This window comes from Falco naumanni, chromosome 3 (genome assembly GCF_017639655.2).
Source record: "Falco naumanni isolate bFalNau1 chromosome 3, bFalNau1.pat, whole genome shotgun sequence".
NCBI lineage: Eukaryota > Metazoa > Chordata > Aves > Falconiformes > Falconidae > Falco > Falco naumanni.
In genome coordinates, this window is record NC_054056.1 from 61,058,307 (window position 1) to 61,064,942 (window position 6,636).

At 43.1% G+C, this 6,636-nt stretch overlaps 1 protein-coding gene across 1 annotated transcript in view; it reads right to left on the reverse strand.

Annotated features, from left to right (window-relative positions):
- The window catches only part of MTCL1 (microtubule crosslinking factor 1), a 52,512-nt gene extending 47,226 nt beyond the window's left edge, over positions 1 to 5,286 (reverse strand). Inside the window, exon 1 of the mRNA XM_040587054.1 lies at positions 5,241 to 5,286. The gene's annotated coding sequence lies outside the window, so the exon portion shown is untranslated. The remainder of the gene's footprint in view (positions 1 to 5,240) is intronic.
- Between the last annotated feature and the right edge of the window lie 1,350 nt (positions 5,287 to 6,636).

The window sequence follows — 6,636 nt, forward strand, 5'->3', positions numbered from 1 at the left end:
TTCATTAAACTGTGTTTATATCCAAATCCATCCCATGTGAAAACCTGCATTTTTCAGGAAGCACCAGGGTATTAAATGAGACCTTGATTTTTTTTTTTATGTGTTGAGCATTTTAAAGCACTGCATCTCAACTCAAATGAAAACTCCAGTGTGTATTGTGCTGAAATAAGAGACAAGGTTAAGTAAATTCTAAGCCGATGAACAATTTCTTTGCATGAATCACTTTCATGAATTGTCATGGAGATGCAGGCACTTGGCCTTGTAAGAGACACATTTATCAGCATTAGCAGCATAATGGAAGGCAGGCTTTGAAAGATGATCTCTTGAGACAGCAGATTTTATCATTGTTGGTAGGCCATGTGGACATATGTGCAATTATCTATGGAAACTTCATTTCAGTCTCCGGAGCACTGTTATCTTTCACAAGCACCATTTAGTTATAATTCCTAATAATTGCAACCAAATCCAGAAGAAAACATGATGGACTTTGTTAATCCAGATCAGGCTATTAAAAAAACCCAACAAACAACATACAAAACTAACTACAGCTCAGCAATCTGAGGAAATTGTTTGATTTCTAATGTACACATCATTGCACATTGGTAGCATTGTCTTTTATGTTACCTACATTAATTTTCCCCATTCTACTTAGATATATACCAATTATGTCTTAATTTCAGCTATTAATAACTAAACAGCCACAAAAGTAATTGGTTGTATACTTCTGAAAACTCAGTTTTCTTACTGATTCTGCTTGGTGCAGGTTGGGACTTTAAAATACTAAATAGTGAAAAAAGTTATCTGAATATAACTCAATGTTAAACTAATAACCTGATAGTGTAAAAAATAGCCACAGTTTCTGTTAATATGTGGTTTTCAGTGATAACCCAGAGTCAAATACACCTGCAATCAACTGATCAGTGGACTGACTAAAACTCTGGTCATCATGTTTCTGGCACCAGAAATGTGAGTTTCCTATGAATACAATTGAGGTGCATATAACTGATTAGAAGCAGAGCCTCTAGAAGATGGGCTTGCTCTCTTTCATGCCCTGATATACACACACCTCTTTTTCACACATACATTTGCAAATTGCTTTTCTCTTTATAACTCGAAACTGCAAATTAAGTATCAGATTAAAACCTAGCAAAACTCCATGCAGCCTCCACTGGAGTCACTCTGAAGGTTGGTTGCTCTGGCTGGATAAGGCTGTATGATTAAAGCATCATCTTTGGTCAGGGCTGCACAATACATTACCTCTGTTTTTCCTGTCATCGAGAATCAGTCTATCCCCGCAGCTGTAGGTTTTGCTTTTAGGGTAATACAAAGATCACAGGAAAGTTACAGCCAGAGCAGTGCTGCACGTCAGAGCTCCCAGGTAGGGTGATTACTCCACTTTATCTGTTAATAGCTTGGAAATAATCACACGTGACATTTCCCTTATTCCGTTTTTGTAATCCAGCATTCTTCCTTGTGCTTCTTGTCTGCCTTTGGCTGCAAGCGCCCAGCCATCGGTGGCATTGGCTGGCCCCTCGCACCTCCCTGGCTTCCACAGCTGGACCGATGCCCGTGGGGAAGGGCCAGCCTGCCCACACCCCTCTCCCCCCAGGAGCCAGCCCTTCCCCGGCGGTCTGGGGGCCACAGCCCGGCACCCACGGCATTTCAAACAATATAAAAGGCAGTCACCGAGTCACACTCAGGACAACACACTCAGCATTTTGAAGCTTTTGAAGGAAAGGGAAAGGCTTCAATGGGTTTGGGGTCAGGGCCCCAGTGTTTTTGCTCGGCATCACTGCACGACTCAATGCGTCTGCAGAGTTAGCGCGTTATTCTAGCAGGACAAAACTACCATTAACTTTTTACAGCAGCACTGCTTTATTGCTAGGTTTTGTCTATGGAAAAAAAAAAATCACATTTGTAAGTTTTGCTTTGTGCAAGAGCTGAAACAAACGAGATTTTTGTCATTAAACAAACACAAGCCTCATACAAAACAACAGAGCTGATGGAGGTTAATCTCGCCTACTAAATATGGATTCCATCCGGAAAGATGAGAAAGCTCTAGATCTTCCCTGCTTCTCTGCCAGGGAACATGACCACTGAAAATCCCATTCCCCAGACAGCTTTTTTCCAAAGGAAAAGGATGGTCAGGAGAGATTTATCAGCCAGATCTAAGCATGCCAGAAGGGCAGGACTCCAACCTTCATGCATCTGTCCCTCTGAAACTTTGTGCACAGAAATATCAGCAATTTCTTGATCAGTTGAAACCAAGCATAAACAGGAGGAGGGCAAGACACCCACACAGGTAAGTAGAGTTTGGACATACAGGGGAAAATAAGGGAGGCCAAATCACTGAAATTAAGAATAGTTCATTATTAGTTAAATCATGAATGAAAAGAAAGGGGGAGGGGAGGGGGAAAATAGTCTTTACATCTTTTAGGAAGAACAAGAAGCTTGAATCCCAGGGGCTGAATCTGGGCTATGGCAGTCAGGCTGTATTACACATCCAGTATGTGGATGCTTTCTGAAAAAGCGTATGTAGGGCACACCATATAGAAAGAAAAGAAGGAGCAATAGTGCAAAAATGTTCCGTCAGTCATGGTGCTCATCACGGACTTTAAGACCATTCAGGATAAATGGGAATTGGTGATTCCTGATAGTGATTATCTGCATGCAATAGCACTACAGCTTTGTGTGACACTTCAGAGGGATGTTAATGAAAAAGAAAGATCCCTCCCTACAGAGTCTGCAGTCTAATTTAGACAAATGTAGAATGTGGAGATAAAGAAATGAAACATAAAGGGAAGAAATGAACTTAAATTCATTATGCAATGTAAATGATGTGATGAGAGTAAAGAGCTGATCAAAAATTCCCAAATATGATATTTCTTTTCTGGCAAGAAGACACAAAGATAGATAAGAGACCAATGCCACCTCCTCTACCACCACCATCGGCTCCAGGGAGTTGCCAGGCAGAAGACGGGTAAGCGGTTTTGGGGTTGCGAGTCCGGTGACAGGGCAGTACAACCAGCACCCAAGCATCTGGCTGAGTGCCAGCACTCCTACCTTGCGCTGGAGAACCACTTTTCTTTGTGTTTTGCCTGGTGCCTGGTATTTTCCAAGAAGCTCCGTTTTGCAATTCTGCTGAACAAAAACTTTTTTTCTTCAATACTGCTGGAGGCCGGTAAGCGCTACTATGAATTCTGCTTTTACACGACTTCAAGACAATCAGTTTCACAGGCATTCTTTACTCAGTGTGCCTGCAGTGGATGTGATGTTCCAGCTAATTTTAATGATGAGCTCTCAGTAAGTAAAAACACCACTCTCGCCATATGTTATATATATCTGTAAACATGCATATGCACCGAATCCAAGCTTGTGGTTGCTTCTCACTCACAAAACTCACCCCGTGTAATGGGTATCTGAGCTTATTTTAAGTATTTAGGGTGGCTGTTACTGAAGAGCAGCATTTTGAACCTCCTGTGCCATGTCCGTACCTACCCTTCTGGGCCATGCCCCAGGACCCAGCAGCTGTTTGACCAGGTTGGGCACCTGCTGTGTTGCGCTCTAGTCTTAACCAGCTCATACCTCTGAATGGATATCTGGGGTTGGAGACAGCTCTGGTTAACACCCTAGAGTTGGGAGATAGCTAGGACATGCGCTTATAGGCTGGGCCATATCAATATCTTAAGATTGCTTCTCAGCCTTTCCTGCCCTAAAGATTTGCTGAAGAAAACTGAACAGCCACCTTGCACAGTGCTGTTGCAATGATTTTCATTTTCAAGCCCAAACCCTTTGCTTGCACGAGTTACAGTGTCTGTGTACAGCATAAAAGTTTTTTTTTTTTTTCCCAGGTGGTTTCTGGGATCACTTCTCCATGTTATGAGTGGTGCAGAGCTGACCCATGGCTACTTGGTTAATTTTGTGAAGTCCTTTTTAAGGCTTTCCAAGGCAAACTATACCTGCTCTTAATGACTGGATTTAGGCAGAGGAAGCAAGCACAAGGAATCTATTGCCTTGACAGTGCTCTGTATTTCTAGGAATAAAGAAAGGAAAGACAGTGCCGCCCACAAACCCCAGTGGACACAACCATGTCTTCATGTAGCTCCATCTGTAATCTACACATGTGTGGGCATATATGTATTTCATCCATGTATTTTACAGACTTGCAGAATAGTAAACTCCCTGAGCTGACTGACAACTTAAATAATTCTCTGTAGCATGCACTGCAAAAAGAAAGCCCAGTGCCCCGTTTTGAGGTCTGATTAAGCCATGCTTGTAGTGGCTCAGTGGGGATGCTCAGTTTGCGGTGTCCTGGGAAAGCAAGCTGCAGCCCTTGACCACCACGAGCCCCTGGTATGCCCACTCAGCTGCCCGCCCTACCCACTCAAGTGCAACATATTGTAATGATTTATTATAGTTATTACTACAAATCAATGGATTTTAAAACTCCATCGACGCGGAGACAAACTATAGGTCCCTGCTGCCTACACTAAGCCTGCTGAAGGGGCAGCACGGGGAGGTGCAACCTTTCTCTAAGGAAGGCGTAATGTCGCTCTTGGCTCCTTTCCCAGCGAGGTGAAAAACTATCCCCATCTCTCTGGCTATAAACGGTAACCATATGGGTGCTGAGGAAAGCTTTAACTCCTACAGTCAACACAAAAAGCAGAGGAAACCAGGCAGACCACTTTCCTGAGAAGAGTCAACATATGGGTTTTCATTAAAACTAGGGTCTAAAGGGAGACTGAGTGGGTAGCTCGGGCTCTGTGCTGTATCTCAGCTTGGGGGAACACAGGTTCACGTGCTGCCTCCCTAACGCGAGAGAGAGATCAAACCCTGGGCTGTGACATGAGAGCTCACAGGGTGTCATTGCAGTGTGCCAAGTGCATTCCCTGCCAAGACGCTCATTAGCACAAAATCTTTGGCACTGTGTATAAATTTAGTTAGTCCCTAAGCTGTGATCCAATTACCTTGTGAGGCAAGGTGATTTTCTCTTCTTGTAGAAAACCTGCAGCCTGAGTCTATGGATACAAGCACAACAGAGCCTCAGAAGTTGAACCTTTTAGAGATCACACTTGTGTCCTAAATTGCTTCTACATTATCTCTGTGAGGTCTCAGTAGATTAAGGCCTAATTGCACTCTAGATAATGTGCCTGATGGTCCTATCAACATCTGTAAAAAGAAATCTTGAGGGTTTTTTCATGTGATTTTTGCTCAAAATTGCACATTTGTGAAAACCATACCTGGGTAAATGTCTTTTTTTCTTTGTGTATTTCTCTGCTGCCTCTTCTCTTCAGGGAACTCTGCAACAGAAGCAACACTGAGTTACTGATAAACTAAACACCAAGTCTGCAAGTTTGGTAGGGCTCACCACTACAAAACTAATTTAGGAGAAATCAAGAATGCTCTCCTGAGCAGCTGGGGATTTAATTTTTGATAACAATCACTAAAAAAAAAGATGATCAGGGCCTTCTCAGTGAATTTTTCAATGCACAAAATTTCCCACCAAAAAAAATAAGGAATAAGATTAGTTAAAGGTTCACAGAAGGAAAAAAACCCACCCTCTTTTCTTCTCTCGATCACCAAAATTTTTGGCAAAACTTCCTTTTTGCAGGGAGCAATGATTTATGTTTGATTAATCCAGGGCAGAAGTCCAAGAACGTTACTCACAGTGGATGTGAAACACATTGTGGAAACCTCAAGGAAAGCAACCCCCCAGAAAAAGGGAAGGACATGCATGTTTAAGCTATGTGGCACAACCTTATTTGTTAATCTGTGCTAGCAAACATACTGAGGAGCCTGGATAAAGATCAGGTAATTCTCCAGGTATTTCTGTATCGACTTTATAAATTAGATTTGATTGGCTTTGCAAATCTTTATATCCTTTTATAAGCAAGTTTTTTAAGACATGGAAATGATGTCATCACCACTGCTTCGTTTTCAGAAACGTCTCAGCACACAAATGGAAAAGCACAGTTTTCTTGAGAAGTGGGAGGTGGAGCACCCTCAGGATGTTACCAGTGTTTGCACTGATTTGTGTGTCAGGACCAAGTTCAAACTGGTGTGAGACAGGTCTATTTAGAAAAGGCATAAATTTGACTTTTGCAGATTGAAGTATCAGAGGGGAATGACAGATATCAGGGGAAAATAGTGGGAAGCTAGAAACTGTGGAGTCATTCCAGTCCAAAGCTGGCTTGCTTTTTGCCCGGGGCTGGAAGGCTGATACTCAGCAATCACCCTGACATGGCCTCTTTTATTTACTATTTCTGTTTATATTTGCTTTGTGGGGGACAATTTCCAGCTGAGACAAAGCCCGGGCTGTCATGGGTTTGCCCACAGCGTGCCTCCCTTCTGGGCCATGCAATAGAGCAGCGTGCCCGCACCAGCACCGGCTCCCACGTCTGACGGGTTAAATCCTGGTCTCTGTAGCCCACAGTAACACAGAGCTGCAAAACATGAGCCCAGCGAAGAAAGGAAAGGAGAGGCATCCTGTTAATTAGCTAAGTCCAGTTACGTGCCCAGCCTTCAGCTGGCAGAAAACACTACACAAGCTCGGGCACAGGCGCACACCCCCCATGCAAATTCTAACCAAAAGCTTTCCGTGGCTTTGTGGTTTCTTACTGTTAAGCTATGCAGCTA